The sequence below is a fragment of the Pseudophryne corroboree genome, chromosome 10, assembly GCF_028390025.1.
Source record: "Pseudophryne corroboree isolate aPseCor3 chromosome 10, aPseCor3.hap2, whole genome shotgun sequence".
Classification (NCBI taxonomy): Eukaryota; Metazoa; Chordata; class Amphibia; order Anura; family Myobatrachidae; genus Pseudophryne; species Pseudophryne corroboree.
In genome coordinates this window covers 115,126,462-115,151,052 of record NC_086453.1, presented here as the reverse complement: position 1 = coordinate 115,151,052, position 24,591 = coordinate 115,126,462, and the positions used below count along the sequence as shown (strand labels likewise).

Below are 24,591 nucleotides of genomic sequence, written 5' to 3'. Positions count from 1 at the left end.
ATAAAAGGTCGAGAGTAATCTCTCATATCTTTAAAGTAGTTTCAGGGTACTGATTCCTAGTTATGTATTAGTGATGGTATTGGGAGAATTGGTGAAATAGCTCTATTGATTAAAAAACGGACAGTGATTAGAAAAATGTGATCACACAGCAAAATAAAATAAAAAAGTGTGTACGGTGACAAAAATATAAAAAATTGAAAATTGAAAATATTGAGAAAGGTTATGAAGATACTTTCATTATTAAGGGTACTCAATTCCATTGGTGTATGAAAAACCTCTAGTGCATTATAATCTGGGAACACCGTCCAAGAATTACATATAGATAGGAGAGTACTCCCCCAATGGATTTTCAGAAAAAGATTTTTTCTCTCAGGTCCATATTCAGTGAATTCAGTAGATGTTTGCAGTTCATCAATTACATAAGAATTATAGAATCATCTCTGGGTTACAGAAACGATGTGTAGTTGTTTTCTTCGTTTAATCCCTTAGGTGTGAGGGTATCCATCAAGAAAATCAACCTGGTCTCTTGTTTCAGAAGCTCCAGGTCAATATCGCCTCCTCTAATATTCAGGATAATTCTCTTCATGCCAAAGGCTGTCAGGCATATGAATAATATATAAATCATTTGGGTGACATCTAGTGCGCAGCTCTTTCAATTTTAATCACGATTTCTTTCTTATTCACACTACTTTACTTTTCCTTTTAATATTCGCTGGTTTTACCATATATTATAATAAAAGTTATATTTTAATTAAAGATTAAGTGCACCACTTTAAGGCATTTCGAACCCTCTCTCTTCTTCAGCCGCAGAATGAGCCTGCTGAATCGTGTTACAGATCCAGCGAGCAATAGTTTGCTTAGAAGCAGGAGCACCCAGCTTGTTGGATGCATACAGGATAAACAGCGAGTCAGTTTTCCTGACTCCAGCCGTTCTGGCTACATAAATCTTCAAAGCCCTGACTACATCTAGTAACTTGGAATCCTCCAAATCACGAGTAGCCGCAGGCACCACAATAGGTTGGTTCAAATGAAAAGATGACACCACCTTTGGCAGAAATTGCGGACGAGTCCGTAATTCTGCCCTGTCCATATGGAAAACCAGATAGGGGCTTTTACATGACAAAGCCGCCAATTCTGACACACGCCTAGCCGAAGCTAAGGCCAATAGCATGACCACTTTCCACGTGAGATACTTTAACTCCACGGTCTTAAGTGGCTCAAACCAGTGAGATTTCAGGAAACTCAACACCACGTTTAGATCCCAAGGTGCCACTGGTGGCACAAAAGGGGGATGAATATGCAGCACTCCCATTACAAATGTCTGAACCTCAGGAAGAGAAGCCAGTTCCTTTTGAAAGAAAATGGATAGGGCCGAAATCTGGACCTTTATGGACCCTAATTTTAAGCCCATAGTCACTCCCGACTGTAGGAAGTGAAGGAAACGGCCCAGCTGAAATTCCTCTGTAGGGGCCATCCTGGCCTCACACCAAGCAACATATTTTCGCCATATACGGTGATAATGTTTTGCTGTCACATCCTTCCTAGCCTTTATCAGCGTAGGAATAACTTCATCCGGAATGCCTTTTTCCGCTAGGATCCGGCGTTCAACCGTCATGCCGTCAAACGCAGCCACGGTAAGTCTTGGAACAGACAGGGCCCCTGCTGCAGCAGGTCCTGTCTGAGCGGCAGAGGCCATGGGTCCTCTGAGATCATTTCTTGAAGTTCTGGGTACCAAGCTCTTCTTGGCCAATCCGGAACCACAAGTATAGTTCTTACTCCTCTCCTTCTTATTATTCTCAGTACCTTGGGTATGAGAGGCAGAGGAGGGAACACATAAACCGACTGGTACACCCACGGTGTCACTGGAGCGTCCACAGCTATCGCCTGAGGGTCCCTTGACCTGGCGCAATATCTTTTTAGCTTTTTGTTGAGGCGGGACGCCATCATGTCCACCTGTGGCCTTTCCCAACGGTGTACAATCATTTGGAAGACTTCTGGATGAAGTCCCCACTCTCCCGGGTGGAGGTCGTGCCTGCTGAGGAAGTCTGCTTCCCAGTTGTCCACTCCGGGAATGAACACTGCTGACAGTGCTAACACATGATTTTCCGCCCATCGGAGAATCCTTGTGGCTTCTGCCATCGCCATCCTGCTTCTTGTGCCGCCCTGACGGTTTACATGGGCGACCGCCGTGATGTTGTATGACTGGATCAGCACCGGCTGGTGTTGAAGCAGGGGTCTTGCCTGACTTAGGGCATTGTAAATGGCCCTTAGTTCCAGAATATTTATGTGTAGGGAAGTCTCCTGAGTCGTCCATAGTCCTTGGAAGTTTCTTCCCTGTGTGACTGCCCCCCAACCTCGAAGGCTGGCATCCGTGGTCACCAGGAACCAGTCCTGTATGCCGAATCTGCGGCCCTCTAGAAGATGAGCACTCTGCAGCCACCACAACAGCGACACCCTTGTCCCTGGAGACAGGGTTATCAGCCGATGCATCTGGAGATGCGATCCGGACCACTTGTCCAACAGATCCCACTGAAAGATCCTTGCTTCTGGCTCTGCAAGGGGGACGGCGGCGCGGCTTCGGGACCGGACGACCGAGGCTGGGCCTGTGTTCGATCCCTCTGGAGCTAATGGTGTCCAGTAGCCTAGAAGCCCAAGCTAGCTGCAAGCAGGTAGGTTCGCTTCTCTCCCCTAAGTACCTCGTAGCAGTGAGTCTGTTGCCAGCAGATCTCACTGGAAATAAAAAACCTAAATATACTTTATTTTCTAGAAGCTCAGGAGAGCCCCTAGTGTGCATCCAGCTCGAGCCGGGCACAGATTCTAACTGAGGTCTGGAGGAGGGGCATAGAGGGAGGAGCCAGTGCACACCAGGTAGTCCTAATTCTTTCTTAGAGTGCCCAGTCTCCTTCGGAGCCCGCTATTCCCCATGGTCCTTACGGAGTTCCCAGCATCCACTAGGACGTCAGAGAAACTCTAATCCATGCACTCATCATTTCCCGCATTGATTATTGTAATAGTCTCCTTACTGGTCTTCCCAAACATAAGCTATCACCACTTCAATCCATTTTAAATGCAGCTGCGAGGCTAATCTTCCTCGCCAGACGTTCTTCATCTGCTGATCCGCTCTGTCAGTCCCTCCATTGGTTACCGGTATTCTACCGTGTCAAATATAAAATACTTTTACTTACATACAAGGCTATTAACCAAACTGCACCATCATACATCTCCTCACTCATCTCAAAATATCTCCCTACCAGACCTCTCCGCTCTGCACAAGATCTGCGTCTCTCATCCACATGTATTACCTGTTCCCACTCAAAATTACAGGACTTTACCCGGGCTTCACCCACTCTGTGGAATGCACTCCCACGCACAATAAGACTCTCTTCTAGTCTCCAAACCTTTAAACGTTCTCTGAAAACTCATCTCTTCAGACAAGCCTACCAAATTTCAGACCCACACACATAACCTTCACAGCTTCCCTATCAAGTTACATCCCCTCTGTACAGTCCACATAAACTCACATTTTGTCTTCCAACATTGCTGGGTGATCATATCATATACAACCCGTTAAGAACCTAGCAACCTGGGGAACCATTATGTAACAGGTAGCATCTATCCTTGTGTATCAATGCCTATTTCCCTACAGATTGTAAGCTTGCGAGCAGGGCCTTCCTACCTCTGTCTGTCTGTCTGTCTTTGCCCAGTTTTGTTCTATAATTGTTGTTCTAATTGTAAAGCGCAACGGAATATGCTGCGCTATATAAGAAACTGCTAATAAATAAATAATAAATTAGTATGACAGGAAAGGCTCTGCCTCACCTCACCGCACGTCACTGGTCCTTTGTGCATTAGAGTATAGAGTATTAAAAACATGGTGGTGATTCAATTAATTTTCCTTTGTAATAATTAATAGAAAAAGCTTTCATTCTTGTATCAAACCTATACAAGTTCCTGTAATGCCTCTGAAATGTGCAACAACAGCCAAATGCAGCAACATATAATACGAGAATGATAACACTCAACAAGAGGGTGTAGTATTGTATGCCGGCGGCCGGGCTTCCGGCGACCAGCATACCGGCGCCGGAATTCCGACCGCCGGCATACCGACAGTGTGGCGAGCGCAAATGAGCCCCTTGCGGGCTCGCTGCGCTCGCCACGCTGCAGGCACGGTGGCGCATTATTCTCCCTCCAGGGGGGCGTGGACCCCCAAGAGGGAGATAAAGTGTCGGTATGCCGGCTGTCGGGAATCCGGCGCCGGTATACTGTGCGCCGGGATCCCGACAGCCGGCAAACTGAAGACCACCCCAACAAAATCTAATCCACCATTATTAACCTCTAGCAAGATCCAATATGTTGTCCATAATGCTGCAATGTAAATGAATGGCAGATTACGTTTGCCAGTGATAATGCTGATTAAGGTGCTTATTGGTTATAGTAATGTCCAGTAATAGGCACAGTAGTAGCAATAGGGCCCTGTAAAATTAACATAAACAGCCGTAATGTCCAATATAATATTCATTAATACTGCTCGGTAAAATGCCAAATACTAATAATAATGCCTAGAAATATGCCCATAAGAACCAGGCAGTGATGCACAATATACTGGCATTAGTAGCAGTTTTCAGTAATGTACAGGATGATGCCATTGAAAGTACCCTTTTTGATACTCATAAGAGTCACAAATGACTAATTAGCTACCGACAGCAAAAGTAATGCCTAGCAGGAGCTACTATTGTTACAACAATGTCCAGCAAGTAGCCTTTCAGTAAGGAAACTGAGGATTCCCCAGATCTCCTTCTATCTATTAATGATACACTTATCACTCTAGATCCTGCGCACAGGATACCCCCCTTAGGGGTAAACGCAGGATTAATGGGGAAGGGGGGGGGTGTTACTTCTATGTGCGCACGAGTGTGTTCGTGCGAACACACACACACACACGTAGATATATATAATACATATATTACATAGATCACATACACAGACAAATGCACACATAGAACACACACAAACATACATATATACAGTATACACACTCATAGAACACATCAATACATACATAGATATACATACACAGAACACGTACACATAAATACACACATGGAACACATACATATACATACACACACACACACACACACATAGTGTTCACTCTAGGAATTTTTTAGGGCAGGGTGCTGATCACGGGTAGGGCACATTTTTCATTCGGGAGGGCACATTTTTCGTTCGGGAGGGCACATTTTTCAATTAGAAGGGCAAAATTAGGTACATACTATAATGCTTGGTCCTCCCATTCCCACATGATAAAGAATGGGCAGTGCGCGCCAAAGGCGAAAATTTAGGGGCGTTGTTTTTCGTGGGGTTAGGGGCATGGCCACATAATAGTGGCAATTCACATTACACCACACAATAGTGCAGCTAATACACACTGCACCAGGTAGAACCTCCTATACACACTGCGACAGGTAGAGCACGTTATACATATTGCGCCAGGCAGAGCACATTCTACACTTTGCGCCAGGCAGAGCACGTTATACACATTGCGCCAGGTAGAGAGCACTGAGACACACTGCACCAGGTAGAGAGCACTGAGACACACTGCACCAGGTAGAGAGCACTGAGACACACTGCACCAGGTAGAGAGCACTGAGACACACTGCACCAGGTAGAGAGCACCGAGAAACATTGCACCAGGTAGAGAGCACTGAGAAACATTGCACCAGGTAGAGAGCACCGAGAAACATTGCACCAGGTAGAGAGCACTGAGAAACATTGCACCAGGTAGAGAGCACCGAGAAACATTGCACCAGGTAGAGAGCACCGAGAAACATTGCACCAGGTAGAGAGCACTGAGAAACATTGCACCAGGTAGAGAGCACTGAGAAACATTGCACCAGGTAGAGAGCACCGAGAAACATTGCACCAGGTAGAGAGCACCGAGAAACATTGCACCAGGTAGAGAGCACCGAGAAACATTGCACCAGGTAGAGAGCACCGAGAAACATTGCACCAGGTAGAGAGCACCGAGAAACATTGCACCAGGTAGAGAGCACCGAGAAACATTGCACCAGGTAGAGAGCACCGAGAAACATTGCACCAGGTAGAGAGCACCGAGAAACATTGCACCAGGTAGAGAGCACCGAGAAACATTGCACCAGGTAGAGAGCACCGAGAAACATTGCACCAGGTAGAGAGCACCGAGAAACATTGCACCAGGTAGAAAGCACTGAGACACATTGGAGGAGGAGGGGGGGGGGGGGGTAGATGGTTCCGCACACACATAAGACAAGGGGTAGTGGGGCCACACACAGGGGGTTGGGGGGGGCAGGAGGGCACAAGGTGTCACACACACGGGGGGGGGGGGGGGGGCGCACAAACCAGGGTGAGGGGGGTAAAGTGTGCCACACACAAAGGCTGGGGGTAATTGGGGTCACATGCAGGGGGTGGGGGCAGGATATGGCAATGCATTAAAATACATGTTCATTACTTTGTGTGTATCTACTTACTCACACTCTGGCAGCTGAGGGTCACACTCCGGTAGATGGGTACGCTGGCCAGTGGCACTGGCTGGTGGGAGATGGGGGCTGCCCGCGGGTGTCTGGCCATGCACACAGAGAGGAGGGAGGGCTGGGTTTGCCTCGGCGGGAGAGGCAAACCCAGCCCTCCTGTCTCTCGCAGAGGAGGGGAGATGCGGCGGCTGACAACTAAGGACGGACGAGGTGGGCGGGCGGGACGGACGAGGTGGGCGGGACAGATGGGGCGGTACAGACGGGGCGGGCCGCGGAGGTCTCTGTCTCTCATGCAGGGAGACAGTGTGACTGTGATTAAGCACACTGGATTACTGCAGTAATGTGTCCGGTGGCTTGGCGGGGTCCGGCGGGCAGCAAAGTGCGGGGCGGGGGGGCGCACACAAATGGGCAGGGCGGCATTCAGGTGTCTAAAAAAGGGGCAGGGCGCAGCGCCCTGTGAAAGACACCTAGAGTGAACACTACACACACACACACACACACACACACACACACACACACACGCATAGAACACAAACACACATATATACACAATTACACACCATATACAGTACACTTACATTTGGAAACTGCCCTGTCCTGAAGGAAGAGGATGCTGCAGTTGTCATTAATGCAGGGCTGGACTGGGGCACGTTTCATCAATAAGCCCCCATGGCATAATTGGTCTGGCAACTGTAGCCCCGCCCCCTCATATAAAATGCCGCGATTCGCGGGTCAGCGTTGAGGGGGAGGAGCCAATATGACTCAATTACATGAGAATCTCGTCATATTGGCCCCGCCCCCTCCCGACAGACTCTGCCATCTGGACCACAGCTGAAAAAAAAAAAGTTTGGTCCATCAGGGGGGTTTCTGGGTACTCAGAAACCTCCCCTGCGTGCGCTACTGGTTGCGGGTACTTGAGGACTGTATCTGAGAACCACCGATCTAGTGTATAATAATGGCGTTACCATGTTATCGCCTTCATTAAACATGTACTGCCGTTCCAATACAATGTATCCCCCATTTCATTTCTGCAATTTACAGATGTGTGCATTTGCATCATTGTCCCATTGCGTAAGCATTGCGGCATGCTACTCTTCAGATTCCCAGGGGCATGCATAAGTTCGCACCCACGATCCATGCGCACTGCATTGGAAAATCATGGGTGCGAGCATATGCAGTCTGTCACAGCATTGCGATGCGTGTGCCATATGTAAGTATTGCGGCAACAATGTGAAAGATCACATCTGTTTCCAGCACCAAAAGAAACAAATGTTTTTTGGTTCTTTGACTCTTGGGGGTATATTTACTAACGGTCGATTTCCATCAATTTTTTATCAATTTAAATTAAATGAAAATTGATCAAAACTGATGCGTTTCCAGGGCTAAAACATACGTTTATTAACATTTTAAAAATTTATATAAAAAAATAATAATCTGTTAGTAAATGGGCGTTTTAGCCCATGAAACACATCATCGATTTGGAACAGTTGAAATTCCAAGAAAATCGACTTTTAGTAAATATACCCATTAAACCTGCAATTGTTAGGGTTTGTGTGTATATATGTAACAAAGACAAAATAGGATTTTAAATACCTACCAGTAAATCCTTTTCTCGTAGTCCATAAGGGATATTGGGGACAGATTAGTACGATGAGGTATAGGCGGGTCCAAAGGAGCCAGTGCACTTTAATTTTCTTCAACTGGGTGTGCTGGCTCCTCCACTCTATGCCTCCTCCTACAGGTCAGTTATAGGTAAAACAGTGCCCGAAGGAGAATGACATACTTGAGAGAAGGAACATAACAACAATAATTGTGGTGAGATTTACACACCAGCACACCAAAACATAACCGGGCCAGCAATGGATGGCAACATTAACAGCAACAGCTGAACAGGTAACACCTAACAGAGAACCTGCAGAAAGTCACCGCACAGAGGCGGGCACCCAATATCCCTTATGGACTAAGAGAAAAGGATTTACCGGTAGGTATTTAAAATCCTATTTTCTCTAGCATCCATAAGGGATATTGGGGACAGATTAGTACGATGGGGATGTCCCAAAGCTTCCAGAACGGGCGGAGACGTCTGCAGTACCGCCTGCCCAAACTGGGTATCCTCTTTGGCCAGGGTATCAAATTTGTAGAACTTCACAAAGGTGTTCATCTCCAACCAGGTAGCAGCTCAGCACAGTGGGAGGGCCGAGACGCCACAGGAAGACGCCCAGGAAGATCCCACCGATCTCGTAGAGTGGACCTTCAGTGACTGTGGAACAGGTAAGGCTGTCGACACATAGGCCTGTTGCATAGCAAGCCAAATCTAACGAGCACTAGACTGCTTTGAAGCAGGTCAACCCTTCTGTGCATAATACAGCACAGAAGAAGGGTTGACCTGCTTCAAAGCAGTCTATTGCTCGTTGGATTCTATTGCTCGTTGGATTTTCAAGGATCGCACCGTCGAACTCCAGCTTATGTGCCAGAACTAGACGGAATCACAATAGGTTGATTTAAGTGAAACACGGAGACTACCTTCGTCAGGAACTGCTGTCTAGTCCTGAGCTCCGCTCTGTCCTCGTAAAAGACCAAGTAGGGACTTTTACACGATAAGGCCCCAAATTCTGAGACACGTCTAGCAGAAGCCAGTAACATCACCGTCTTCCACGTGAGGTACTTGTCTTCTACCGTCATCAGAGGTTCAAACCAAGAGGAATGTAGAAAGCGTAACATATCCAAATCCCAAGTTGCCGTAGGCGGCACAAACGGAGGTTGTATGTGAAGCACCCCTTGCAAGAAGGTCTGAACTTCTGGCAGAAGAGACAACTTCTTCTGGAAGAAGACGGAAAGAGGTGAAATCTGGACCTTAATGGATCCAAGACGTAAACCTTTATCCACTCCCATCTGCAGGAAAAAAAGTAATCTCCCCAAGTGCAATTCCGCAGATGGATATGTGTGTTCCTCGCACCAAGAGACATATATCCGCCAGATATGATGATAGTGTTTTGAAGTCACAGGTTTTCTGGCTTGCACCATAGTGGCAATGACCTTTTTGGAAAGCTCTTGTTGAGCTAGGATGTTCTGCTCAACTTCCATGCTGTCAAACGAAGCCGCCGTAAGTCCGGGTAGATGAATGGTCCTTGCTGAAGAAGATCTCTTCTTAGCGGCAGAGGCCAAGGATTCTCTACGGACATGCTCTTCGGGGCCAATCCAGGGGCAATCAAGATTGCCTGCACTCTTTGATGCCTGATCCTCTTGAGTACACTGGGGATCAACGGAATCGGAGGAAATAGGTAGACCAGCTGGTAAGGCCAAGGCGTTGTCAGCGCATCCACTGCGCTCACCTGAGGGTCTCTGGTTCGAGAGCAATAGCAACAAAGCTTCTTTTTGAGGCGAGAGGCCATCATGTCTATCTATGGGCAGCCCCACCTGTCGATGATCTGTTGAAACACCTGAGGGTGTAGTCCCCACTCCCCTGGTGGAGATCGTGGCGACTGAGGAAGTCCGTTTTCTAGTTGTCCACCCTCGAAATGAAAATTGCGGACAGTGCTCTTGCATTTCTTTCTGCCCAGAAAAGTATTCTTGACACTTCTCGCATGGAGGCTCTGCTTTTTGTCCCTCCTTGTCGATTGATGTACACCACAGCCGTGGCGTTGTCCGACTGGACCTGGATCGCCCCGATTCCTGAGTAGAGGAGAGGCCTGAATCAGAGCATTGTAGATGACCCGAAGTTCCAGGATGTTGATCGGAAGGAGGGCCTCTTGGGCAGACCACCTGCCCTGGAAATGCGCCCCCTGGGTGACAGCTCTCCATTCTCTCAGACTCGCATCAGTCGTGAGGAGGATCCAATCCTGAAGCGTCGACCTTCCTGCAGGTTGGAAGACTGTAGCCACCACAGGAGTGAAATCCTGGCCTGGGGTGACAGCCGAATCATCCGATGCATCTGAAGATGGGAGCCGGACAACTTGTTCAGGATATCCAATTGGAATGGTCTGGCATGAAACCTTCCGAACTGTATCGCCTCATACGAGGCCACCATCTTTCCCAACAATTTTATGCAAAGATGAATGGATACTCGAGCAGGTCGGAGCACCATGCGAACCGTTTCTTGAAGCACTCTAATTTTTTCCTCTGGGAGGAACACTTTCTGAGCTTCCGTATCCAGGAGCATCCCCAGAAACAGGAGCCGCTGAGACGGTTCCAAGTGGGACTTCTGCAGATTGAGGATCCACCTGTGGTGATACAGAAGTTGGATAGTGCGATCTATATGGAGCAATAGAAGCTCCCTGGAACTCGCTTTTATCAGGAGATCGTCCAGGTATGGAATTACGTTGACCCCCTAGACCTGAACTGAAACATCATTTCCGCCATCACCTTCGTGAACACCCTCGGAGCTGTAGACAGGCCGAAGGGTAATGCCTGAAACTTGTAGTGGTCGTTCAGTAGGGCGAACCGCAGATAGTCCTGATGAGGAGGCCAAATTGGGATATGGAGGTAAGCTTCCTTGATATCCAGGGACACTAGGAATTCCTGTTGGTCCAGGCCTGCCATCACTGCTCTCAAAAATTCCATCTTGAATTTGAAAACCTTCAGGAAAGGATTCAAGGACTTCAGATTCAGAATGGGTCTCACAGACCCATCTGGTTTTGGTACTACGAACAGACTGGAGTAGTAACCTTGTCCTCGTTGTAGTAGGGTTACTGGAACAATGAACTGGGACTGGACCAACTTGTTTATGGTCAGTAGTAGCATACCACACATATTTTCCAAAGCTAGTAAGCCTGATTTGAAAAATCGCTGGGGAGGAGCACCGTCGAACTCCAGCTTGTAACCCTGAGAGATAAGGTCCCTTACCCAAGCATCTTGGCAGGAACCGTCCCAGATGTGGCTGTAGTTACATAACCGAGCTCTCACCATCAGATCCCATCAGGATGGGTGGGCACCGTCATTCTGAAGTCTTAGCGGAAGCAGAACTGGTGCTCTGGTCCTGAGATCCAGCAACGTCTGGTTTCTTAGGTTTTCCTCTGGAGCCTCTAGCTGCGTTGGAGGCCCCCCTGGCTCTAGATTGAAATCTGGAGGACCGAAAGTACTGAGTTGACGGTCCCAGGTAGGTACGTCTAGCAGGCGGAGCCCCCGAAGGGAGAAACGTGGATTTCGCAGCAGTAGCTTTGGAAATCCATGCATCCAATTCACCTCAAAAAAGCCATTCACCTGTAAAGGGAAGAGATTCCACATTACGTTTGGAGTCAGCATCAGCAATCAACTGACGCAACCATATGGCTCTGCTCGCAGACAGCCATAGCCATGGTCCTAGCATTAATATTGCCAATCTCTTAAGGGAGTCACAGAGGACTCTTGCCGTGTCCTGAATGTGTTTTAGGAAAGTTACAGTAGTAACTAAGGTCATATCACCCGATAGACCTTCCTGAATTTGAGTAGCCCAGGAATGATTTGTCTGTGTCATCCAGCAACCTGCAATGACCGGTCTTTGAGCTACACCTGCAGTAGTGTAGATAGATTTCAGAAAGGTCTCAATTTTCCTATCTGCCGGGTCCTTTACCGTAAAGGAGCCCGGAGCAGGAAGTACCACATTTTTAGAAAGGCGAGATACTGAGACGTCTACTGCTGAAGAGTCTTCCCAGAATTTCCTGCCTTCAGGGGCAAAGGGGAAGGTGTGCAAAAACCACTTGGACACCTGATATTTTTATCTGGATTTTTCCAGGCTATTTTAAATAAATCATCCAATTCTTTGGAATCAGGAAATGTGACTGTCATTTTGTCTTGTGGGAAGAAAAATTACTGCTGATTATTAGCATCCTCCAGGGGGAGCTTTAACATCGCAAATAGCCAATATGAGGGGTTCAATACCTTGTGTAGGTGTGGCGTCCCCACTTATGGGATCCACATCATCCTGTATATCATCATCAGTATCTGACAGTAGTGCAGGTAAAGCACGTTTCTGTGCACCTGAAGTAGACAGGGGGGATGTTTAACAGCTAGATTTGACACTGCTTGTTGCAGTTCCTGAGTTTTATTGGCATTTGCAGTGAGTTGAGATGACATATCAGACATCATAGTTTTGATAGCCCCCAGCCAGGCGGGATCTCAACTCTCCCCCACATCGTTATCAGCATTTTGTGATGACTGACTACACTGCTCAAATGATATTGATCAAAATGAGATAGGAGAGAATCTAGCATTACATACACTACATAACTTCTGTTTTACCATTGTGAAAAAGAAAAACAGGTACAATACACATACAACACAGCCTGAAATACAATACAAGCCTGCCCTATTGCATGTGAGAGGAGACACAGGAGAGAGGACACCAGCGCACCCAACGCTGCACAGCCCCAGTGAGGCTGTCAGCGTATTAAATATACATAACCAACAGTGAGATTGTCTTATGAAAATTCCCTCAGAGGAATGATATTTGTGCACAATAAAGTGGCTCTCCCCCTCTACACCCGGTACCAGTAATCCGGTATGTGACCGTTATGGAGGAGCTGTATGAGGCTGCTGCTTATGCAGAGGAAGGCACCAAAATGCAGCTGAGCTCGCTCTGATGTAGCTCCGCCCCCCGTAATGGCGCCGGAGCTACTGTGTAATATTTATACTGCCCATGTCTCCCTATGTGTTTGTAGCCTCACATAAATGCTTGGTACAAGAATATTTAGCCAGTCTCATGCAGTCCCACCCTCATGTCTTCCAGGCATCGCGGTCCAGCCCTGTTCCTGTGAACCAGCAGTCACCGGTTTGCGTGGTTTATCTCTAGCACATCTGGCGGCGGTAGAAGAACCTCTGGCCTTGCCCCTAAACTTGGCAGTCCGAAAGGACTGTAGATTAGGTCCTGAGTATGCCTTCCTAGCTGGTGGAGCTGCAGGTACAGATGGGTCCACAGTTAACTTGACTAGTTTTCTGCGACTAGGCACAACATGACTTATTAGCATAAACCCTTCATCTATTGTTCTCAATTGCAATACAATACAGAGAACAATACAGCAGGAGATTAAGTCATTACAGCAGAGGATTAAGTCCGACTGGCCAGTCTCAGTTAATCCTATTAAAGGTCAAGATAAATGTGGACCCATCTGTAGGTATGTGGACTTACCCGCAGTAGCTCGGGAGATCCATTTGTTGAGTTCATCTCCAAATAAGGCCTCTCCTGTGAAAGGTAGGCCTTCCACTGCTTTCCTGGAGTCTGCGTCAGCAGTCCATTGACTCAGCCATAATCCTCTGCGTGCCGACACTGCCATAGCTGTAGTGCGTGCATTAAGCAAACTTATTTCTTTTATGGCTTCCACCATAAAGTTTGCATAGTCTTGTATATATTGCAGAAGCAAAATAATTTCCTCTTGAGGTAAGGTGTCTAACCCCTCTATTAAATTACCTGACCATTTAGCAATGGCTCTTGTAATCCACCAACATGCTATATTGGGTCTCTGGGCCACCCCGGCAGTAGCATACAAAGATTTGAGTGTTGTCTCAATCTTGCGATCAGCCGCATCTTTTAGGGAGGCTGCACCAGGCACAGGTAGTACAATTTTACGTGAGAGCCTGGAGACTGACGCATCCACGATCGGTGGATTTTACCATTTTTTCCTATTCTCATGAGGAAAAGGAAAAGATGATAACAACTGCCTAGGAATTTGAAATTTCTTATCTGGATTAAACCACGGTTCTTCAAACAGGGTATTTAGTTCATTTGACACAGGAAAAGTGGCTGAGGATTTTCTCTTAATATTAAGCAAAGATTCCTCACTATCCTCTGTCACCTTATCAGGGATATTTAGAATTCTCTGAAAGCATCTATGAGAGCCTCTACACCCTGTGACAGAGTACCCTCCCCTACTTCTGTATCCACCTCACCTTCCTCCATTTCTGACCCTTTATTATCAGAGTCAGAATTCAGGATATGGGCCCAGGTACGTTTTTGCGGACAAATGGTAGAGGACTGAGACGCTGGTCTGGGTACTGAATCATTTTTCATAAATTCATCAATAGACTGCCTTAAGTATTGCGTCTCTTTCTCATTACGAGATAATTTTGTAGAAATAGTGGAAATCATTCCCCTACTGTAGTCCAGCCGTGCTGGTTCTGTCCCACTATCCTGGGAAGTGATACTACACTGAGTACACACTAGTGAACCCCCTGGAGATGAGGAACACTGTGCCTTACATGAAACACACTCCTTGCCTGACATACTGCAGAAGTGAAAACACACACACAGGAAAAGATTAAAGCACAATTAACCCACAAAGAGCACCTCCAGAGAGACACAGAGAAAGTATGGAACCAGCACACGTTGCTCTTATCGCTAATGCCAAGCTTAGCCGGGTCACAGACTAAGTACCTAGATTAGGGACTTAGTACACTAGTAAACCGCTCCCCCCTGCTATAACCCCCTGGTACCGCTGAGGTAAACTGAAGGCTTTCCGGAGGAGCTGCGCGTCCCTGTCAGTCAGCGTCTACGTCAGCTGCAGTAGGAGAAATGGCGCTTGTGAGCTGCTGGATCCGCTCATAGTGAAGCCCCGCCCTTTCAATGGCGCGGTCTTCCCGCTCTTCTTTATACTGGTTTATGTGTCTGTGTGTATAAAATGGAGACATTCCCCTTTTATGGCTGTAGTGCCAGTCTGGCTACTGTGTACACTACAGTGCATTTAGTCAGGAGACTCAGTCCGCCCGGTGTAGAAGCCATGAGTCTCCATACCCTCATTTCGCCATAATGGCCGGCGACCCGCTAACCGGGACACTGCCTTAGTACTCACCACGCTTCATTCTTCTGGCTCTGTTAGGGAATGCGGGAATGTATGCTCGCTGTGGCGGGGCTTGCGAATAGTTCCCTCAGGAGCTAGTGTCCTATCAGCAGGGAACTCCCCCCCCCCCCCCCCCCCCCCCCCCCCCCGTCACCCGGCTCCATAGCAGTGCATGCTAATATGGACGAGATTTTCCATATTGGCATGCATGTACAAGCGACCCGGCACCAACATTGAACGAATGGGGGCCACGCATCTCTCATCGTCGGTGCCCACACACTCATTAATGAACGAGAACATTCACATCGTTTACAGTTACATCTTTAAGTGTGTAGGGCCTATAAGACTTTGCTTCATATCTGTGGTAAATTTTGACACATAGGGGGTCATTCCGAGTTGTTCGCTCGCAAGCTGCTTTTAGCAGCTTTGCACACGCTAAGCCGCCGCCTACTGGGAGTGAATCTTAGCATAGTAAAATTGCGAACGAAAGATTAGCAGAATTGCGAATAGACACTTCTTAGCAGTTTCTGAGTAGCTCCAAACTTACTCGGCATCTGCGATCAGTTCAGTGCTTGTCGTTCCTGGTTTGACGTCACAAACACACCCAGCGTTCGCCCAGACACTCCTCCGTTTCTCCAGCCACTCCCGCGTTTTTCCCAGAAACGGTAGCGTTTTTTCACACACACCCATAAAACGGCCAGTTTCCGCCCAGAAACACCCATTTCCTGTCAATCACATTACGATCACCAGAACGAAGAAAAAACCTCGTAATGCCGTGAGTAAAATTCCTAATTGCATAGCAAATTTACTTGGCGCAGTCGCACTGCGGACATTGCGCATGCGCAGTAGCGACTATTCGCTCCGTTGCGACAAAAAAATAACGAGCGAACAACTCGGAATGACCCCCATAATTACAGATTTTTATCTGTAGCAGTGAAAAGTGTAGAGAAGTATTGTGTGGAGAAGAATTTGCATACTATACAATTGTACGGAGCACCTGATTGGTTGCCATGGGCAACTTCTCCACTGGCTCACTTCACTCTTTTCACTGCCTCATGAATAGACCCCTATGGGGGTAATTCAGAGTCGATCACAGCAGCAAATTTGTTAGCAGATGGGCAAAACCATGTGCACTATAAGGGGAGGGGGGGGGCAGATATAACATGTGCAGAGAGAGTTAGGTTTGGGTGTGGTGTGTTCAAACTGAAATCTAAATTGCAGTGTAAAAATAAACCAGCCAGCAATTACCCTGCACAGAAACAAAATAACCCACCCAAATCTAAAACTCTCTCTGCAAATGTTATATCTGCCACACCTGCAGTGCACATGGTTTTGCCCAAATGCTAACAACGTTTCTGCTGCGATCAACTCTAAATTACCCCCTATGAGCAAATAAAATCTAAGCGAAAAAATTGTTGGTGGGGGGTGGGGCACTTCTGCATTAGCCTAGGAAGGCTGGAACTCTTAATCAGGCTCTGCAGGGGAGCCACACCAACTGCCACCACAAACACTGCCAAACATCGCCATCCGGGATTCACTGACAGTTGGTGTGGCTCCCCTATTGGAATTTTGGACTGTGCTGCAGCTGGCTACCAACGGTCAGCAGAATGGATCAGTTGCACCAGGTGTCTTGCACAGAACATCTGATGAAAACATAACAAAATAAATGAAAGTCATGAAAGTCCATAATCACTGATGTTGGCAAAAGCAGCAGTTAATATCATATCATTTCAAGTTTAATTCGCTATAAATCGTGCATGATAAAAAGACATCATCTTAAAAGGGGCTGATGGGTTATAAAAACATCCAGTGTACACAGTACACTAATGGGGCTTGTTTGTGACAGAAAAGTGACAAAACACCCCAAAAAAAAAAAAAAAAATTGTGTCTACCTTTTTTGTGTCTGCCATTTCCATGACCTTTCCTACTGTCTACATATTCTATGTTGACCTTTTAACTCTCGACCTAATGCATGTCTACCATTAGTGGTAGACCTATTGACTGTAGACCTTTTTAGTGTAGATCTAATAATCCACACAACAAAATGTGTATAGGAAAAGAAGGTGCAGAGAAATTGATGATATACAGTATATAAACATCAACATTTCCATTTTTAGCAACTGAATCCCCACTATAATCCATATTTGCAGAACAAAAGACAGTGACAATACAGAATACATATATCAAACCATTGAAAGCTGTTAAATGTAAGGGTTGGCATATAAGGGAATTTTTTCATCTATAATTTGCTAATAAATTACACCTTACGATAAATGACACACAATAAAATGTCAGTGATCAGAGCTACACCTATAGAATGTCTACAAAGTCCAAGAAAAAAAGTTATTTCTTGTTGTAAAATAATGTCGTAGTCATATTTTATACTCATTTTGTATTGGGTGGCGGCTATATTTTCAAAAACATGCGAGTCACTGGTGTATCTATAAGGGTGCAAGGTGTGCGGTGCACACAGACCACTGGGTTCAGTTTTGCCCCCATGTCGCACACCCTGCACCCATTTAATTATACCCACTTCTCTGTCGCCCCGGCACTGGCTGCAGAGCGGCAGATATTACTCAGAAAATGGCCACGGCGTCTATTTTCCTGTGATTCGTGCATGCATAATAGAAATGTCCCCAGGAACGTGACACGAACACCATGTTCCCGGAGACCTGCGCATGCGCAGTAGACTCGGCACAGTACACTCAAGCGTGCCAGAGTCTACTGCACCACCGTAAAGGAGGGGGCCCAGTTGGAGACTGCATACGGACCCCTCCTCTCTTAAAGCGCCTCTGATGTGAGCATAAAAATAGTAAAAAATATACAAAATATAGTGTAATGCCTATATAATATAAGGCTAACGCTGTTCCTCACCTCTGTTATGTGAGAGAGAGAGATGCTACAGCCTCTTAACTTGCTGCTGCTAATATTAATAATACTGATCAGACTGTATCACACTTGCTGCATACAAAGCGAGAGGGATAGGGAGACTCGGGGTAGGGGCAGATAGGGACTAAGGAGGGTGGAGGGTGGGGTAGGGATAGATAGGAACTGGGGAAAGTGAGGGGGGGTAGGGACAGATAGGGACTTGGGGGGTGAAAGAGGGGGGAAGGGATGGGTGAGACCCTGTGTGGGGTGAGCAGTGTGGTGACCAGCAGAAGGGGTCGGTGCTGGGGCTGCAGATGATGCGGGTGAGCAGGAGGCAGATAACCGGCTCAGCTGCTTTATATATACCGGCAGAGGGGCGGGGTCCTGTGCTCGCGGGATCCGGTCAGGGGTTACATAGTAACATAATTAATGAGGTTGAAAAGAGGCAAAATGCCCATTGGGTTCAACCTGTATTCTGTATTAAGCTGTGTACATTATAATGCACCAGCTGAAGTAATGGTTTCGTACCAATTGACAACTATATTTCATACCACTCCCAGATACCTATTGTCAATATATTAAATGCTATAGCCTTGGATACTTTTTTCAGCTAGAAAACTGTCCAATCCGTTTTTAAATGCATTTACAGAGTCCGCCATTATTACCTTCTCCGGCAGGGAGTTCCAAATCCTTATTGCCATCATGGTGAAGAACCCTTTCCTACGTTTTGTACGGAATTTTCTCTCCTCTAGCCTCAGCAAGTGCCCACGCGTCCTATACAGACTTCTATTAATAAACAAGTCCCCTGCTAACTCCTTGTAATGACCCTTTACATATTTGAAGATATTAATAATATCTCCTCTTAGACGCCTCTTTTCTAGTGTATACATATTTAACCTAGTAATCCTTTCCTCGTACTACAGTGTCTCTAACCCTTTAATTTGTTTAGTAACTCTTTCAAGTTTCCCAATATCTTTTTTATAATATGGTGCCCAGAACTGAACACAATATTCTATGTGCGGATGTACCAATGATTTGTATAGAGGCAGGATTACATCCTCGCCCCTTGTCTCAATACCCCGTTTTATGCACGCAAGCACTTTACTTGCCTTCTTTGCTGCATTTTGACATTGCGTACTGTTATTAAGCCTATTATCCATGAGCACCCCAAAATCTTTTCCCACTACTGTTACCCCTATATTTTCCCCATTACGTGTGCAGGTTACAAATTTGTTTTTAATCCCAAAATGCATAACTTTGCATTTGTCAATATTGAACCTCATTCCCCATTTAGACGCCCAGGTTTCAAGTTTAAATAAGACATTCTGTAGAACTGCACATCGATTTCTGAATTAATTACCTAACACAGTTTAGTATCATCTGCAAAGATTGACACTGTGCAGGGAGGGGTGGGGGGTAGGTTTAGGCACCACCTCCAAGGGTTAGGGTTAGGCCGCGAGGGGAGGGGGGGTTAGGGTCAGGCGGCAGGGTGGGAGTGTTGATGATATGCTACAATAGAAAAATTAGGGATAAAGCATAGCGTAATGCAGTACGTTTTTAAACAATAATAACAACCTAAAAAACACATATAATTTAATGCCAGTACATTTAATAATAAAAAAACAGCAAGCATATATTGGTACAATTAAACTATAGGTGTTAATGTGAATTTATTTTCCTAACCTCAGACCAGAAAGAACATGAAAGCCATAACTGTATGCCAGAAATGTCATGAGCCTCATTCAGCTTCAGTTGCATTTTTGCTAAAATAGCACAACTGCAACTGCCATCACTCGCATGCTAGGGGTCACCCAGCAAAGGGCAAGGCCACCCAGTATGCTAATGGCGGCCAGCGATGCGATTGCAACTCAATTGTGATTGCATCGCTGTATAAGTGAAGCCCCCCTGCCTCAGCAGCCTGGCCGCCACCATTTTTAGCATCACATCAGCCGCATGTGATGTCACGCGGCTGCCCCAAATACAGTGCCACCCCGCCCCCATTTTAGCCATCCCACTAACGCCTCTGCATGTCAATCAGGCAGAGACATTCACATCAACATACCGCCAAACTGACCTAATTTTCACTGTCCTGCTGTCCAACCCGCGAGCCGCAGTGTCTCGAGGTGAGGGGGGCAGTTGGGAGGCTTCTGCAATCGCTGCTCTGCTGTAGAGAAATAGTGAATAGACGCTGTGGGCATGCGCACACAGCTTCTAGTATTCACAGAGGCAGAGGGACTGGGGGCATACCAGCAGCTCAGAGGGCTGGCCATGCCCCCACTGTGACGAGAAACAGGGAACGTAGCTCGCGATCGCGGCATTACCACAAAACCACACCCCCTTTATCAGAAGCCACACCCCTTTTTCTAAAGCCATGCCCCTTTCTCATGGCGGGCGCGGTCCTGCAAAGGTAAAGTTGGGAAGTATGCATCAATGTGATCGCATTGGTGGCCCACGCAGAACAGTCCCTGCGCGTGGGCAATGGGCCATAAAGCGGCCAGATGCAATCGCATCACACCCAAGTGTGTGATGCTGAATAAGGCCCCAGTGGCAAACGCAGGATTTCTAGAGGGGGGTTTCCAAATGCAGTCCACAATCTCCCACTCTGCGGAACATTGGAGAAAGTAACATAGTAACATAGATTCTGAGGTTGAAATAAAGACAATTTGTCCATGGAGTTCAACCTGTTACTGATCTCATACACTGTAATATTTTTAAGACTAGTTTGAACTGTGGTGAACATTTAACCAATATGTCAATTCCTCTTTTTTTTTATTATTATTATTTTATTACTAAAGTGCATGATTTACCAACCATAACCCTGCATATATTTATCCATTAGGAATGTATCTATGCGTTTGCCTATGGGCCCTAAGCGTGTACACTCACACTTATACCCCTTTCACATCGCACAAATAACCCGGTATCGACACGGCATATTGCAGGTCAGTGTGCGATGTGAAAGCTACTTTGCAGAATTAGCGGGTCGCCTGACCCGGTAATTCGACCCGGTAATAAAGAAGGGTTATTACCGGGTTGAATACCGGGTCAGGTGCAGTGTGAATGGGAGCCGTTCCGATGCGACACGGCTCCCATTCACAGCATAGGGAGAGGCGGTGTAGGAGATGAGCTCATCTCCCAGCGCCGCCTCCACCCCCGCCCCTGCTGCTGCGCCCCCCGCTGCTATGGCAACCGACCCGGTATATTGCCGGGTCGGAAAGCCAGCAGAGGAGCGCAAATGCCGTATCCCACCCGGTAAGGACACGTTTCTCTTACCGGGTGGGATCCGGCTTTTGCGATCTGAAAGCGGCATTATATCGGACACAGGACAGGGTTAAGCTTTTTGAGGGGAGGGTTTATGTCTGTGCCAATGGAGTGGCTTGTTTCTGAATTAGGGTGTTTTTCATACTGTTGGAATTGGAGAGTCCTCCTGAGTCCTGTCTCTTTTTATATTGATGGTTGGACAGAGATGTATTGTCGGATATTTCTAGCGCTGTGCCTTTCCCTGTCATTGAATAGTGTCACAGGTCTCGTTTATCTACATATGTCTTTCCTGTCCATTGCTCATGGCTGTTTCCCACTCTCCTTCCTGTCCCTCTTTTTCAGTGTTTCTTTCCTGTTCTTCCTCTTCTCCCTTTCCCTTTGAGATAGGATGAAGTGCCCCAAGTGTGATCGGCTGCCCTTCCCGCCCGTTACCTGTCTGACGTTGGAGCGGGCGTGGGGGATCCATCCGCCGGCGTCTGGTGGCTGGTAGTGGGTGCTGGTGCGGGACGCGGCCGCTCAAGGGGTTGCGTGACCTTACCGGCTCCTCCATATCAGCGGGGATGGGCGCTTTGCAGGAGGCGGCCAGATGATCTGGGCGGCCTGGGACTGTTAGTGGTCGGTTCCACCCTCGAAATGGGGTATCCATGGGAGAGCTTTCGGGTTCCCCTGTCTGGCAGGGAGCCCAGGGTGTGCGCGCTGTGGCTGGGAGCAAGGAGTAGAGGAGTGTGGGCGGCCAGTCTGTGGACCAGGCTACATTGTCATGCGGTCCTAGAGGCGCCGGCCGGTGCTGCGCTCCGGGCACTAGGGGTCAGGTTGCCACAGGACCCCACCTTGGGTGAGGTTAGTGTGGCTTTAGGTGAGATTACCAAGGGTTCTCGTGGAGAGGGCCCCTTTAATGCTAGGCACGCTGGCAAGCTAGGCGGAGACATCATTTTGAGTCCTCAGGTGTTGGTTTAGTTGCTGTGGGAAATGGCACTGCTGATTATGCTGAGACTGTGGGTACAGTCTCTGTCAGGGACGTGCAGTCAGGGGAGGCAGTGCCTCCCCTGTCATTCATGATTACAATAATACACAGAAGATACTTATGATACAGATTCTGTGTTATAAGTGTCTTCTTTATATTATTCTGATCATTTTATTACTATAAATTCGTTTGGGAGGCACTGATAGCAAGTGCCTCCCGTTTACAATGGAAACGGGGATAGAGCAGGTGGGCGGAGCCAAACACTGGGCTGTAAAAGCCCATTGAAAAAAGCTGTGAAAGCGGCACATATACTGTACATGTGCCTCGTTGACAGGGATTGGACAGTGGATCCAGGCTGGATCCGCTGGTCCAATCACCTATACAAGGCGGCGGAACAAGGCTCCCTCCCCTCTCTTCATCCCCACTGACTGACTGCTGATGTTGATGATCCATCCTGAAAGGAGCCGCCTGTACCCGGTGCTTTCCGTTACCCGTTAGCTGGCTGCGGCGGGGAGGCTGGAGGGACAAGTGCGGCAGGAGATAATCAGCGGCAGTAAACCCGGAGGTAAGCACGGAGCTGGGAGTGCATTGCTGGCAGCGCTGGGGAGGCCGGAGAGACAAGTGTGGCAGCAGATAATTAGCGGCGGCAGACCCGGAGGTGGTGGTAAGCCCGGAGCTAGGAGTGCATTGCTGGCTCCTCAGCTCCGGGCTTACCACCGCCTCCGGGTCCGCCGCCGCTGATTATCTGCTACCACACTTGTCTCTCCGGCCTCCCTGGCGCTGCCAGCTACAGGGTAACCAGCGGCGTCTGGTGCTCTCCTCCTCCTCCCGAGGAAGCAGCCTCAGTTGCTCCGGCGCCTGCTTCACTCTCCCGGCGGCTGCATTGCACACAGGACACAGGTGAGAGGGGGGTAGGGGGCAAAGTTGCAGTATTGTGGGGGCATTACTAGTGACTGGCACTACAGGGGGCGTCAAGTGTATCTGGCACTACAGGGTGAATTATGCGTTGCTGGCACTACAGGGGGAATTATGCATTACTGGCACTACAGGGGGAATTATGCGTTACTGGCACTACAGAAGGAATTATGCGTTACTGGCACTACAGGGGGAATTATGCGTTACTGGCACTACAGGGGGAATTATGAGTTACTGGCACTACAGGGGGAATTATGAGTTACTGGCACTACAGGGGGAATTACGAGTTACTGGCACTACAGGGGGAATTATGCGTTACTGGCACTACAAGGGTAATTATGCGTAACTGACACTACAAGGGCAATTATGCGTAACTGGCACTACAAAGGGAATTATGCGTAACTGGCACTGCAGGGGGCATTTTGTGTAATTGGCACTCTACTGCGGCATTACATGTAACTTGCACTATATGTGGGGCATTCCGTGTATCTGGCACTATACTGGGATATTCTGTCTAACTGGCATTATACTGGGGACATTACGTGTATCTAGCACTGTACTGGGGCATTATGTGTATCTGGCACTGTACTGGGTCATAATGTGTAACTGGCACTATACTGGGGCATTACGTTTATCTGGCACTATACTGGGGCATTAGTTGTAAGGAGCACTACTGTGGGCATTATGTGTAAGGATGCCAATTGTGTGTGTAAGGGGGGGTGATAATACGGTATATATATTTGTAATTGGATAACACAAGATATAGTTGCAAGGCCACGTCCACTTTCCTAGGTGCGAGCGCACATTGGGGAAAGGAAAGGGTACTTCAAAGGATCTCGCTCAAGTTATTAGTAGGCCTGGAGCCAGCTCTGGCTGCTGTCTGGATACTTTGGGGTCTGTCCTGTAATCACAGTATATACACAATATGCAGTACCAAGTTACCCCCCCATGTACTCTAATGTATCTGCTGTTCAGAAAAAGTGAGCTGAGGTTTGTATTCTTTTGCTGCTGGGGATGTACTGGAGAAGCCGGTGCCTCCCCAACCGTTGACCTCACCGCACGTCACTGGTCTCTGGGGGTTATGTTCCAGCACAACCAGGGAATGCAGTTACTCCTAATAGGAGTTCTTAAACTGGGCATACACTATACAATTATCTGACAGATCTAGCGAGCTGGAATGAAAATCAGATAATGGATGAGAGCAAGTGACAACTGACCATTTGTTACCAAACAGTGGAAAATAGACAGAAACGGTCATTCATGCAAATTGGTTAAATCCGTGATTTGAACGTGTCTGAATGACATGTTTTGTCCATTTTCCAGTGTT

At 47.5% G+C, this 24,591-nt stretch overlaps 1 protein-coding gene across 2 annotated transcripts in view; it reads right to left on the bottom strand.

The window, feature by feature from the left end:
• The window catches only part of LOC134966191 (uncharacterized), a 60,108-nt gene extending 37,987 nt beyond the window's left edge, over nucleotides 1–22,121 (bottom strand). The window contains exon 1 of one of the 2 annotated variants that reach the window (XM_063942753.1): nucleotides 21,818–22,121. The gene's annotated coding sequence lies outside the window, so the exon portion shown is untranslated. Of the gene's footprint in view, nucleotides 1–21,530; nucleotides 21,780–21,817 lie in introns of those variants that run through there. The other variant, XM_063942755.1, reaches the window with a different exon arrangement.
• Between the last annotated feature and the right edge of the window lie 2,470 nt (nucleotides 22,122–24,591).